Here is a 15161-nt window from a genome sequence, read left to right as displayed (position 1 = left end):
CGATGAAGCCTCTTCTAGGCCAGTCGCCGGTTCTCCAGTTTTCAGCAAGTCGCCTTCGCAGCCCCTTATGACCGCTTCTTTGGAACCACAGGCCGCCTCTGACTCCCACGTGGAGATGGCTGGGCCTTCGGATACACCAGATTTACGGCCTACCGAGACTATCCCTTCAGAGGGATCCGGAGCTGCTGAACAACCCTCAGCTTCAGAGGGTGTTTTCAGACCTACTCAGCTAACCATTAAATCGTCTGCTAAGTCTAAAACCCCTTTAAAAACAAAGAAACAACTTCAACATTCACCAGGACAGGCCTCCATGCCTAAGAAACAGATGCTCAAAATGGCCTAAGACTTAATTACTCTGATCAGGGGGTCCCACCCTCTTCCTGATAAAAGGCCTAGACAGGATGTAGACTATGACTCATCCGACCAGGTGTCCATCTCTTCAGATTCATCCTCAGACCAAGGATACTCTTTACCTCCTTATGAGGATTCTGATGCTGAGGAATAAATTCCTTCAGCCTCTCCACCAGAGGACTACTCCTTTGGGGAAACTACATACCATGAGGGAGCATTTCCATTGGGAGGGCCAGGATTATTCAGAATCCAAGAAAAGGCTCAGAGATTTTCTTTTATTACCTCAACACAGACCCCTTGTTATCCTGCCAGTGTTAGATATTGTGGATGATGTGTATTCTGAATCCAGTTTAAATCCTGATTCTTTACCTCCTGCTCCAGTTAAGCCATACAGATACTACAGAGTCCCTGACTCTCACAAATTTCTTTATAAAGCCCTGTTGCTGACCCTGAAACTATTTCCCAGGGTCCCAAAGGGGTAAAGGCATCTTCAGCAAAGAATCCAGTCCCCTCTGACAGAGATTCCAGAGCATTAGACAGATGGGGAAGAAAGTATATACATCTGCAACTTTAGCAATGAGAGCCTTAAATTGCCAGTTTCACATGCTTAAATATCAGCAATATTTGATGTCTCAGTTGAAACAAAAAATGCTTCCAAATTCAGATCTTCCTAACTGTAAGGAAATGCAGGATTTATTGCATGCAGCTGAACAAGTGGGAAAACATGCTTTGCAATGTGGTTTTGATTCATTAGAGGCCTCCTGTAGAGCAGCAGTTACAGGGTCTGTCATTCGAAGACATGCTTGGTTAAAAGAGCAGACTTTACCAGATCATGTTAAAGCAAACTTATTGGATGCACCTTTGCAGCAGGATGTTTTATTTGGAGTTAAGGCAGAAGAGGTATTAAAGAAAATGGAGGATAAGGCAAAATCTATGCAAATGGTGAAGGATTTCTTACAGGTTCAGCCTCCTCGATTTAGCAGAAATTGGCCAACAAAAAATTGGTCCTTTCCAGTTACAGACAGACCTCAAAGGGGCAGATACAGATGTCCAAGAGGCAGAGGTCAGCCACAAGGTTCTTACAGGCCTCGACAATGGGGTGCTTCAACCCAGAAAGAAGGGGAAGACAGGCCTCAACCTTATAAAAAACAGTCCCAGTGACTTCCCACTACAGCTACCAAGCACTTCTCTCTTGGCAGCCCCATTGGGTGGAAAACTAGCGCTTTTCTTTCACAATTGGCATATGATCACCAAAGACAAATGGGTTCTTAATATTGTATCTCAAGGTTACAGGTTCCACTTTCACACTCTGCCAAGGTTAAAAGGAATGCCAAATCTGCCACCAAATCAATGGGCAGAGGCTCAAAGACAGATTACAGCACTCGAGAGCTATTCAAAAGGTACCAACACAGGAGCAAGGACAAGGATTTTACTCAAGACTCTTTCTGGTTCCCAGAAAGAACAAAGCCTGGAGGCCCATTCTGGATCTTTCTTCTCTAAATACTTACCTGGATGTTCCAAAATTCAAAATGTTGACACTACAACAGCTTCTTCCCATGCTGGGCAAGAAAGCTTGGCTCGTAACTTTGGACCTCAAGGAAGCATACCTGCATGTCCCTATCAGACAAAATTGCAGAAGATACTTCAGATTCTTAGCTGGTTCAATGCATTACCAATTCTCTGCACTGCCCTTTGGCTTATCTACTGCACCCAGGGTCATTACAAAATGCCTGGCACCAGTAATTGCATTTTGCAGACAAAAAGGAATTCAAATTTACCCATACTTGGACGACTGACTTATTCAAGCAGAGAGCAAAGACATTCTTCTAAAGCATCTCGCATTTGTAAAAAGATTGCTAATTTGCCTAGGGTACACAGTAAACGAAAAGAAGTCAAAACTAGTGCCCTCACAAGAGATAATATTCCTGGGTGCCAGCTTAAATACAATGGCTCAGATGGCTTATCTCACACCAGAAAAGCAAGGACAACTGACTCAATATTTCCAATTGATGGCAACAAAAACCCAACTCCCTGCAAGAAAAATTCTGCAGGCCTTGGGTACATGGCATCTTGCATACTTCTAATTCCATATGCCAGACTGCATATGAGGAAACTACAATGGTACCTAAAGAGTGTCTGGTCTCAACACTGTCACAGTTTGGAAACAGTAATACCACTTATTTGTTGCCTTCAACAGGAGTTTCGATGGTGGGCTCAAGCCTGTCACCTCAACAAGGGACAGCCTTTCACTCAACCCACAGCCAGGCAAACACTGACAACAGATGCTTTGGATTACGCCTGGGGAGCACACATGGCAGGAAAATGTATTCAGGGCAAGTGGCCCGCAGAACAAAGGCATCTTCAAATCAATCAAAAAGAGATGCTAGCTGTACAAAATGCCCTTATAGCTTTCAAGGACCTTCTGCATCCAGGACAACTATTACTAAAGACAGACAACACCACAGTTATGTGGTACATAAACAAGCAAGGGGGCACTCATTCATATCCCCTCTGCAGACAAGCCATGACCTTGTGGAACACAGCTATAACCTATCAAGTTCATCTGCAAGCACAATTCCTGCCAGGTGAGAAAAACACTCTGGCAGATGACTTAACCAGGAACATCATGGATCCGCACGAGTGGAAATTACATCCACAAATATTCAGAATGATAACACAAAAATGGTGGAGCCAGGACATAGATCTGTTTGTATCCCCAATGAATTGTCAGCTACAGAAATTCTGCACAAGGACTTATCACCCACAAGCATGGAAAGTGGATGCCCTCTCATTCAGCTGGAAAAACCTACAAGTATATGCTTTCCCACCACTACCTCTCCTTTCAAAGGTACTCCTAAAAACCAGACAAGAAAAGCCAAAGATGATCCTGATTGCCCCAGACTGGCCACGCCAGCACTGGTACCCAATCTTAAAGAACTTAGCACAAGGTCCACCATGGATTTTGCCTCAAATCCCACATCTTCTGACTCAGCAAAACAATCAGATACTTTGCAGCCAGCTCAAGACTTTAAACCTTGCTGTATGGCAGATTCCTTAATCAAGCAAGCAGTGCCTCTCTCCCAAGTTGTTATGGATGTCATTCTGGAGGCCAGAAGGCCTAGCACCAGGAAAGCCTATTCGGATAAATGGAAGAGATTCTGTGCCTGGAACCAGGCTCACAGCCTTGACCCTCTTGTCCCAAATATTCCTCAGGTACTACAGTACTTAACTGAGATGCTGGACAAAGGCCTCTAGTTTTCATCCATTAAGATCCACACCTCTGCCATCTCTGCTCATTACAACACAGACCCACCAATTTTTTCTTATCCTTTGCTAAAACAGTACCTCAGAGGAGCTAAAAACATAAGACTGCCCCGTAGAGCGCCAAATCCAACTTGGGACCTCAACTTCGTCTTGTAAAAGTTAACTTTACCTCGTTTTGAGCCAGCTAACTCAGCAGACTTCAAATATGTCTCTTGGAAAACTGCTCTGCTCCTGGCAATAACCTCAGCATGAAGAGTTACAGAATTACAGGCACTAATGGCAGTGGAACCTTTCATCATTTTCCACCAAGACAGGGTGTCTTTAAGAACAAACCCTACTTTTATGCCAAAGATGGTATCAAGTGTGGCTCTAAACCAAACTATTCATTTGCCAACTTTTTATCCAAATCCACAGAATAAAGGGGAGATACTTCTGCATTCCTTGGACATGCACAGGCAGTTACGCTTCTACTTGGACAAAACGAAAGCTTTCAGGAAAACTGAGCAATTGTTTGTAGCATATGCTGCAGGAGCACAGGGAAAAGCCATTTCAAAACAGACCATTTCAAAATGGATAGGGCACTTTATACATTTCTGCTATACACACCATGGGAAAGCAGTACCTAACAGCATTAGGTCTTATTCCACCAGGATAACAGCCACTTCAACTGCCTACCTCAGAGGAGTACCTACCAAGGACATTTTGGAAGCAGCAACTTGGAGTTCTGTACATACCGTCACCAAGCATTACCATCTGCCTCTTTACTCTAAATCCAGAGCTGGCTTTGCCACTGCAGTGCTGCAGGGCCTTATAGCCAACCCTAATGCCTTATAGAACCAGCTACCCAACCTCAGCTTTGGGATCTACCCAAGTGTAATGATTGCAGCAGTGTAACATGATGAACATAGTACAGTTTTGTACCTACCATAAATGTAGATGTTCGAATGTATACACTGCTGCAGTCTAGGTTTCCCTCCCTCCTTCCCCTCTTCCTTGCTGGTACTTACCTAGGCCTTCTACCCTTTACTACCTATGGGGAGTATTTGCTGGTAACTGAAAGTTTTTGATTGCTTTTCTTATGTATGTTTTATTAGCAATTTACATTGCCTACCTTTTTGGGGACACCTGACATCTGGGGCAAGAAAAACTGAAGAAAATGGCGTCGGCTGCATCTTATATACCCCTGTCGCACTGACGTCAGGGAAGAAGCGACAGCAACCAACGCCGGACCAAGACTTTGGAACTCCGGCCGACTGAGGGACCGCCTGACGGCAGGATAACCCAAGTGTAATGACTGCAGCAGTGTCAACACTCGAACATCTACATTTATGGTAGGTACAAAACTGTACTTTTGTGCTTAGCAAGACCCTTTCATTATTTTTTTTCTTTTATTGGCCATTTTATGGCTCTTCATGGCTGACCATCAGCTGTTCCGAGGGTTGTCCTCATCCAGTGGGTCCACCATCTCCTGGACTTACTCTAACCCATGTGTGGGGCTAGTCAGTAGAATTTTTTGCATCCCCCTCCCCACAGGACCAAGCCTGATGGCTTCTTTATCTACACCCAGTTGACCCACTCATTCTGCATCCATTGAGGCAGCCTGACCCTCTAGACTATTGTCATCTCCTACAGTAGCTCTTTCAAACCCCTCTGTAGCTTCCCTCCAAGGGAAAGTGTGCCTCCACACAGACAATTTCTCCTCTGCTCGCCATGCAAATTGCACATGCCAGCACAGGCTCTATTGACTTGAGTTCTACGGGCTAGATACCTAGTGTTCCTGCTAGGTGTCAAACATGTGGTTACCCAGATCTGTCTCTCTCCCTGTGGATGGATGGGCTGAAAGCGGCCTCTCACTCTAAACTTTCCCTACCAGCTCCTAGAAGTGCTTGAGTGTATAAAATCAGGTGACCTGCAGTGTAGTCGGGGATGGTGATGACATTAAGTCACCTGCAGCAGTGTTATACTGCTTTTGAGCAGTGTTTTTTCCCCATTAAGTCCCTACTCCAGGCCACCTGGCTAAGTCTGTAGGTGAGTCGGGCATTAGGTGTCTGCAGTGCTCCTCCCCCTCACATCCACAAGGAGTTTACCATCAGCAGGATTACCATGCCGACCCTCTGGCAACACATGAGCTTGTTGTTTTCCCAATTTCCATTAGAGGAATCAAGAGTGTGAGTGTTTACTAGGCAAGCTCCACCCGTCCCTGGCACAGTGGGCATGCCTGTCCTCCCTGTCTGCCCCATTAACTAATCGTACCCATGTCACCTGGCTATAGTTAGGGCTTTTCACTGTTCTTTAGTTTAATGTAGAAGTTGCAAATGGCAGTCATATAGATCCTTAACAGTGATTTAGAAAGGAAATAATTAATGTGGCAAATCAAGCTGAATGCAGTTCACTCCCCCATCCTTGGCTCAGTGTTGTTGTTTTTCTTTCGGCTTTTCCTGGTTAGGGGTCACCACAGCGGAACTCCGGTCCGCTAATGATTGGCAGTAGATTTTTACAGTGCAGAGGTGCCAGCTCAACGCCCAACTTTCAATGAAGGCACGTCCATTCACGCATGTCTTTCGAATGTTACTCGACCGTGGGGAGGACATGCAGACTCCACACAGAAGGTGCTCCAGCCGAGAATCGAACGGGAGAACCTTTTGCTGTGAGGCGACAACACTACCGCTGCACCACCCGGCTTACCCTATCCTTGGCTCAGTGTACATTTAAATATTAGGAGTGCTTTACAGTTGCATCAGTTTAGGTAACTGCGTGTTATTTTACTTTTTGTGCAGTGATGTGTCTTTAAATGTTGGCGTGTGATTGAATTAGAAGTGGCTCACATGACAAGTTTAAAAGCTGTATAAATGAATTGCATTGTCACTCCCCCAGTAATGAAGAAGTTGGGTTATAGGCAAAAGCGTTATAGTAAAGTTTCACCTACTAAGGGTTTCCTATTATCTTTTGCGGAGATTTTTTTTATTTTTTGTCTGCAATGTAAACATCTAACCTCAGCTCAACATGTTTTATTTGTTGTGAGTTCTAATCCTTGGCCATGGATGACAATGACATCTGCCAGTCCATTTGGAGGAAGAAAAAGTCTCTTGAATTTGGGCCAGCCAAGGACTTCCACAGCAGGAAAGCCCAAGGAGTTATTACTGCAACAGTGAAGACACTCAAACATGTACATTTAGGGTAAGTAGGCACAACTGTACTTTCCAGGATAGTCGCACACTGAGCAGCATGTTCTTTGTCATTTAAGCTAGTCTGGAAACCAGTGGTGCTACATATCGTAACAGGTAATACAGCTGTAGTATAGCACATGTGTGGAGGGGGAGTAATCACTCTTACCCACTGTGCTAGCTGGTCATGCAAGCTTGTGATTAGTGTTAGAATATTACAGGAGCCAAGGGGTTTCTAACGTTCCGTTAGAGGAGACTTCACTGATGGATCAGCTCGGCAGTTTCTCTACAGACCCCCACAAATGAATGAGAGACAAGAAAATCTTTCTGAATCTTGTTTACAGGTGGAGTGTATCTGACATAAACTTTTTTTTGTTTGTTTTGCTTTCCAGACAACTGAAGAAATTCTTATTTCCTCCTTACAAACAGATGTGGGTAGGTCTGTTTCTGTTTGCATTCCCATTCCCTCCCATCCCCTTGTTCCCAGAGTGATACTAAAATGTATATTTTTAATTTATTAACCAAGGTAGAACACTGATTTCACTGGACCATTTATGGGTTGAGCTCAGGGATACAACAAGACACCTAAGAGATTACACAGAAAATGTATGTTGCATAACAGCAGAGTAAATAAAGGTGTGACCGTGTACTAGCATTAGAGAAAACACAGTCAGTTAAGTTACATGAAGCCTATCTGTCCTAAATGCTTTGCAAAATCACAGTAGTGAGGCCAAACGTTATCCTAACTGCACTGTTTTGGCTGAAGCAGTACTTGTTTCCCACCCTTCTGAAAGTTCAAGGTAGGAGTAAATCCATCCACCTCAACTTATAGGTTCATAGGTTTATACTAGGCTATTTGCCCTGGGGCAATTATAAGCCTAGCCCGATTCTGTATGGCTTACGCCACCCCTTGATTTGAGTATACTGTGCCCTTTTTAAGGTTTAGTTTACTGTGCCTCTGTCTAATAGTGACACAGGAGTAATCCCTGGGACAAACCTACGATCCCCCATCCACCTATTGAGATTCTTCTTGAAGAGATTCAATGAGGTGCTCTGCCTCACATGAACTGGAATTCTATTCCAGAGCGAAGGGAGCCTCTGGGTTATGAACCTGTCCCTCCAGCAAGTTCTATTTATTTCTGTGCTGAGGTTCAAGTCCCTCGAGCATGTGGCTCTAAGGGATTTAGATTTACTGAGGTGGAGCATGTCCATTAATTCTGGATTTGACATAGCTTTGTATGTCAGGCATAGATCATCTCGAAGTAGGTGGTATGCAACTGAGTAGAGCTGGAGTTTTTTTAACCGAGCAGCATATGGCATCTGTTTGAGACCCTTGATCCTCTTGGTGAGATACTTTTGGGGTCTTTCTAATTGCTGCAGGTGTCGGGTAAGGTACATCCCAAAAGGGGCATTGTATTCTATGATGGGCCTGATGAGGGATGAATAAAGGGGCACGATTATCTCTCTTGATCTAGATGTGAAACCCTTCGTGATGAGGTGGGCTATGTAGAAGGTCTTTTTAACCACTTTGGCAATGTGGTTTTCAAAGGAGAGATTGCTATCAACTTGGGTCCCCAGGTCCCTAATAACTTTCTCTGTACTTAATGGGTTTCCGCCTATGTGGTAATTTGTGGGCACATTGTTTTGCCAAAGGGTATGACTATACATTTTTTGGCATTTAGCTTTAAACCATGGCGCTGGCACCAGTTATCTGTCTCTGTGAGACCTTTTTGAAGGATGTTTGTGTCAGCTGGTGAGTTGATTATGGCGCCCAGTTTGCAGTCGTCTGCGAACTTGGTGAGCCATAGTCCTCCCACGTTTGCCTGTACCTCGGAAAAGTATATACCGAACAAGAGTGGTCCCAGGACAGAACCCTGTGGGACGCCACTTGTGACCGGTTTCGAGTCTGACATGGCCCCAGCAACTCTCACTCTGTGGGTTCTGTCTTTGAGCCAGTTTGCGACCCATCTTGTGACATAGGGGTTATATTTAAGCTGGATAGCTTATCTATGATGCCCGAGTGGGGTATTGTGTCAAATGCCTTTGCAAGGTCCAGATAGGCTGTGTGGACTACCTTCCCTTCATCTATGGCTTTGGTGACTGTTTGAAGAAGTCAACCAGGTTCAAAACGCAGGATCTGCCCTTGACAAAGCCGAACTGGGTAGGATCTAGTGTCTGTAGGTCCCCAATGTCTTTGTTTATGAGCTCCATGATGATCCTCTCCATAGCCTTGCAGACTAAGCTAGTCAGGCTTATGGGGCGATAGTTTCCAGGGTCGACAGAGGGTCCACCTTTGTGGAGTGGGACCACTGTTGCTGTCACGCCATTCTCTGGGCACATATCCTGTAGTGAGGCTGAGATTGTATAGCTGTTTTATTTGAGGGATTAGTTCCTCTTGGAGTTCATGTAGGACGCAACCTGGGACGCCATCTGGTCCCATGGAAGCAGTGTTTTTGCTTTGGAGAGGGCAGCCTTCACCTGAGCATCAGAGATGTTTGGGAGGCAGCCCTCTGCCGGGATAGATACTTGCTCTTTTGGGGGTGGAGAAGTTTGCACTGAACCTGTCTGCCAGGATATTGGCGATGTCTGTGGGTTCAGTGTATTTTTGTCGTTTAGAATCAACTCAGAACAAGTCTGGGAGTTGCATCCCAGGTTTCTAACATAACTGAAAAAGCCTTATGATTGTCTTTGGTGTCCTGTGCAATTTTTCTCTCGAAGCTGGCCTTGGAGGATTTTATGAGGGATCGTAATTTTTTGCTAGTACTGATCAGAGATGCCTTCCATATTAGGGATTTTGCTCTATCATGTAGTAGCTTCCTCCTTCTGTTGTACAGTTTATTTATGGCAGGGGTCCACCAGACTGGGCGCCTGCCTTTGGATGATTGGGTCTTGGTTTTGTTTGGGATAGCATGATCCATGCATTCCTGGAGATGTCCGTAGAATGCGTTTATATAGGATTCTGCAGTTTGGGCCGTAGTTTCCACTGGCCGTGGGGCCTTGAAGGATTCCACTTCGGTTTTGAGAAGTGAGAAGTTCGCTTTTGAGAAGTTTTTCACTGTGGTTTTCTGGGCTGGGGGTGGGGTCGGGATGTGGACATCCAGTGAAATTAATTTATGGTCTGATCTTACCAATGAGAGATATACTTCTGGTGTGGAGCATAGAGTCCCCATGTTGGTAATGATCAGGTCTAGTATGTTGTCCCCTCTTGTGGGAGTGGTGACTAGTTGTTCCATAGCATTTGAGTTTATAATTTCCAGGAACCTTTGGGCTAAGGTGCTGGGGCTTGAGTAGTGCTCCCAGTCAATGTTTGGGTAGTTGAAGTTGCCCAATATAATGGTGTTCGGTTTATTTTGTGAAACCTGACTTTGTTAAACTTTCACCTTATCAGACAGCATATTTCAAAAACATCAACTCATATTACAGTCATATACATACTAAATTTACATAATCAGTTTATGTTTATAAATTTTATGACATTTTCAAAATATTGACTTTTTCCCAAGCATATAACCCTTATGCCATTCACTACTTTTTTATTATCATTTTTAAAGCTGTTTTTGATTCCCCCAGCATTCTTTTTTTCATAGTCACCCTAGTCCCACTTATGGAGATATTGTTCCCACACACGGCATTTAATGGTATGCATTTTAATATTTCCTTTGTCAGTGAATCCCCCTCCAACAGCTTTACTTCCTTTTCAATACCTAGTGCTTCTAACACTTCTTCATGGCTGGCCTCACTTTTTCCAAGCCAAGCCTCAGTTCTTCCAAGGCTGGCCCCATTTCTTCCAAGCGTAGCGTCACTTCTTCCAAGGCTGGCCTGTTCCTTGATTTCCATTTTCTTGTTATCACTTTTTTGCTGCTAACATAATTAAACTTAGTAAGGCAGTTCAACTCCCTTACTCTAGCTACTTGTCATCATCTCCTTCATGACTTCCAACATCTGCCCTAGGGAATTTTGTAATGCTTCTTTAAACACTGTCAGCTCTGTACAGACACACATGGACGCGCAAAAACATGCTGCCATTTTCCCCTGTCATTCCCCACATATCTCCAACATTTACTTTCAATCTGAGAGAAGAGCCTTTACAATCTGCTTAGAGTATGAAAATGTCTTAAGTATTTCCTTGCAAACTTCCTGAACCATCTTGAAGTAGTTGCATATTAACTACCATAATAGTAGATACTGAGTGCAATCACTTACAGAGTAGGAATCTTCTGTCCTCCATTCCGTGTTTTCTGTATAGAGCATCCTGTGTTAAGTCCCTCACTTCCTTCTAGGAAGGCATCCCCTCACATCCTGTCTACATCTGCTCTACTATGTGAGGGTTCAGGATTCTCTTTGTCAAAATTCCTGTGGGTATAGTATCACAGTGCTGAGTTTTCTTGCCTGAGTCCAGGGGACAGGTCATAGATGAGTTCATGTGCTTTACTCCTGCCTTCAGTTTGGAATCATTATTATGAGAGGGATGGTTCTAGCCTTCTTGGGGCAAGGAAGAATTGAAGAAGACATCAGCAGGTGTCATCTTTAAACTGAAAATATGCCAACATTGCCGGGAAATTGGAGTCAGTCAGGCTGTGGAGGAAGGGTAGCACAGCTCCATATATCTGTCCAGGTGTTAGGCCTCACTTGGAGCAGAGCGCGTCAGTGAGGACTACCAACAGTGATCCTATTCAAACATCTATTATAATGGCAAGTTCCTAACACAGTAGTACTCTGCTATTTAATACAACAAAGATTCAGAAAGAACCCCACTGCTCACACTAAGGGCAGTGGTAAAAAGGCCCTGTTTCCACAATGCAGCAGTTTGCAATTCAGAGATACGTTTGCCACAATAAGAAAAAACTTATCATACCTCTAAATCGCCATAACTACCTTGTGTGCAGACCAGCACTTTTCTGCAGTACATAAAAGTGGCAGCCGGTGAATTATGTTAGCACAAGCATTCCCCTTCATTGACTGTCCCACACACACATTCAAACACACACACAAACACACCATGTACTCCGTACTTGTCCCTCTGTTATGAAAACATTCCTAATGTCTTCTTTTCGTGCCCTCATAAGTCACAGATGAACAGTCATTAATGCCAGACATTAGAATTTCACATTTTGCATCCTTCAGTAAATCCATAATAGTGCAAAAGATTTTGTACTAGTGACTTTCTGAGTTGTAGGAGGAATTGTGTCTCTCCATTAATTCTGGATTTGTCTTCATTTCTTGCATTATGAGGATGAGAGGTATGCCTGCTATTACCTGTCTTTATCCCTCATAAGTCTAGAAAAGCTGAATACTTAAGATATAAACTGTGCTGGTTATAAAATAAAAACTTTGGTATGTGGCAAAAGCTTATTTCTATGTCTTGACCTGGATCCATGGCACAGAGAGAGAAAAAGCCCTAACTGCTAACCAGGTGGCTGGAATTTGGCTTTGTTACTGGAGGAGCCAGGATGGGAAGGAGAGGAGTGAAGTGGCATGTCTCGCTGTCTCTGGGAGAGGTTACACGTGCTCAGGGAGAATGTAAGGAGTTGTTTAGATTTTTCCAATGGAGACTGGAAAAAACCCTTCCCATGCTTTGAGGTTGTGGGGGGGGGGTGCCTGCTGGTATATGTCCCTTGCACAAGTGAGGACAACCCCTTGCAAATCTCATTTCCCTCAACACAGATGAGTACATGAGCCACACCTGATAGCTGTCTTAATGGTGGCTGCTACTATTCGACCTTTGCTGAGGTGATGGGGAATGAATGAGATGAATCACTGAGATGGGGCAGACACTTTTCAGATAGTGGGGGCAAAGTGGACTAAAATATTACTTGTGTGTGTTGATTTGATCAGGCCACCGCCTCCCTGATGCTGTGGCACTGGCTGTGAGTGTTTAATATAGTGGTGTTCAGACAACTTACCAAATTTAACTAAAGCTGTTATTTTTGTAGTACCTTAGACCAGTAGATTAACATCTAGAAAATTAAATGCTTGGTGAGAAATAGTTTACTGTTGGCTTTCATTGTCATGGCTTGTGGATTTGTCATTAAAGACCAGGGCAGGGCAAATATTTAGATCAAGTCTTGATCCGTAAAGTGGTATAACAAGAGTCAGCATAACTATAATTGTCTTGTGGGGGACAGAATCAACATGTTAAGGACGACCATACTGCCTCAAGTTAGTTATGCTGTTATGATATCATCTGTCCACTTACACTAGCAAGTAATCCAGATAGAGAAGTGATAAATCAGTAAGCAAAGGAGAGGAGTATTGCTGGAATTGAATTCATCCTCAAGTCTTAGTGAGTACCTTCATGAGGTGGACCCTGATTTTAACAAAATCATACCAAAATGACACTGATATATAGACTGTATTTTACATATATCATGGACAGAAGTAGGTTAAAAAATATAAAAAGATAGGTGGGTGCACAAGACCCAGGATAAAAAAGTGCCCAATCCTGGTAGGCAGACTGGTGTCAGGACTGGAAAAAAATGATAGTGTAGAATCCTCAAGATACAGAAACATTCCTACAATGGGTCTAGGCCAGGCGCAGTGGGAGGATACCCCCCCCCCCCCCACCGTTGTAGAGGGAAGTAGTAGTCCACAAAAATCACAAAAACCGATAGGCCAAAAAAACCCATAAAGATGATAGAGTGGACTATTGGAAATAAGAAAGAAATGTGTTGTTACTACTATGCAAGAAACGCACAATTTCTAGACAGAAGATATACAAAAAGATTAAGAGAGAAATTAGAGGAAAGAAAAATACTTGCACAAGAAAAGCTGTCAGAAGCTGCTAATAAAATTTGTCATCATAAATATAACAAATTTATGAAAAACAGTATATAAACCAAGACACCTTGGGCTGTTTGGAAAAAGAAGCAACTGAGGAAGTGCAAAAATATAAAGAACAAAATCTAGAGATTTTTGAAAGGTATAAAAAAGAAATATGGACATGGTAAAGCATTAATTATACAGTGGAGAAAGCCAGATTAATCCATACAAAAAAGCAGCCCCAAAGATATTCAAAGAGAAATACAGAGAAAGACATCCAGAGATGGGAAATTTTGCAGTGCAAACAATAAGATCACAAAGAGTGAATGTAGAACAGAAGATTAGTAAAGTAGAAGTTAAAAAAAATAGAAGCTGAAGTTATGGAATACCTGCAAAGTGAAGGGTTTAGTGTAGAAAGTCTAACACAGGTTATGTCACACAATGATGGAACAGCAAGTCCCCCAAATAAGGGGGAAACAGGAGGAGCTGGAAGCATCTGAAGAAGAAATATAGACATGGGAAAGAAAAAGAGATTTAATGTGGTGCAATATTTAAGCAAGGGAGAAAGCAAAAGTAATCAATACAAAAAGAGCAGCACCAAAGATATTTAAAGAGAAATACAGGCAAAAACACCTAGATATGGAACATTTTACAGTACAAAAATAAGAAAACAAAGAGGAAAAGCAGAAAAGAGAATTAGTAATGGAGAAGTTATAGAAATAGAAACTGAGGTTATGGATTACATGCAAAGTGAAGGATTTTGTGCAGAAAATCCACCTCTGATAACATCACAGCATGATATCGCAATGGATCCCCAAATTAAACAGAAACCAGTGGAATGGGAAATATCTGATCATGTGCCATATGACGGTACTTTGGAGCCTTCCATAGGAAACCAGTACAAAAGTTCAATTGGAGATGCACAGTAAGGGAAAGAACAGAAAACTGTGGCAACTCTGACGCAGCCAATGTTGTGGAGTGAAAGGCCAGTGAGTTCCCATATGAAAGAGCAACAAGTGACACAGGATGAAACTGAAGAGAATGTGGCACAGGAAGATGCTCTGGAACTTTCTGTACAATGCCCGCAGGAATTGGAGAACAAAAAATATGCCCTCAGTTTAGAATAAAATGATCTAAGATAAGAGTTGCTTGATTTAATAGAGATGGACAGATATATTAAGATCAATGAAAGAAATGTACTACAGAAAGTCAATAAAGCCCAAAAAGTTAGAAGTTTGATAAAATGAATGAACACAGTAATTAGGACTGTTCACAGAAATTCATGCAATATAACAAAAGTAAATTGGATATATTACTGTGCAGCTAAATTAATAACAGGTAAAGTCTTACAACCAAAACACAGGGCTGTAAGGGAAAGGAAGGGGAAAAATCAGATACCATCATGGGAGTATCGAACAGAGGAAACTGTATAGCAATTTAGACAAGAAGTGTCACTGTTAGAAGATTGTAGAAGAGGGAACAGATCGAAACTACTCAGAAAGGTAGGTGTGATAAAAGCAATGTGCAGTATCAGAACAGATCAGGATCTATTGTGCTCTTTCTCAAATAATAAACTGAAAATATCATCACAGGCAGAAAAACTTAGATCTGCAGATAAATATA

The 15161-nt window shown here is 42.9% G+C and overlaps 1 protein-coding gene across 2 annotated transcripts in view; it reads left to right on the top strand.

The window, feature by feature from the left end:
- Nucleotides 1-15161, top strand: part of LOC122792842 (epoxide hydrolase 1-like) — a 1170497-nt gene that overhangs the window by 688088 nt on the left and 467248 nt on the right. The gene's annotated exons all lie outside the window — the stretch shown is intronic.

Source organism: Protopterus annectens, chromosome 1.part0, assembly GCF_019279795.1.
Source record: "Protopterus annectens isolate FY-2018-M chromosome 1.part0, PAN1.0, whole genome shotgun sequence".
Lineage (NCBI taxonomy): Eukaryota > Metazoa > Chordata > Ceratodontiformes > Protopteridae > Protopterus > Protopterus annectens.
This window is presented reverse-complemented; position numbering and strand designations above follow the sequence as displayed.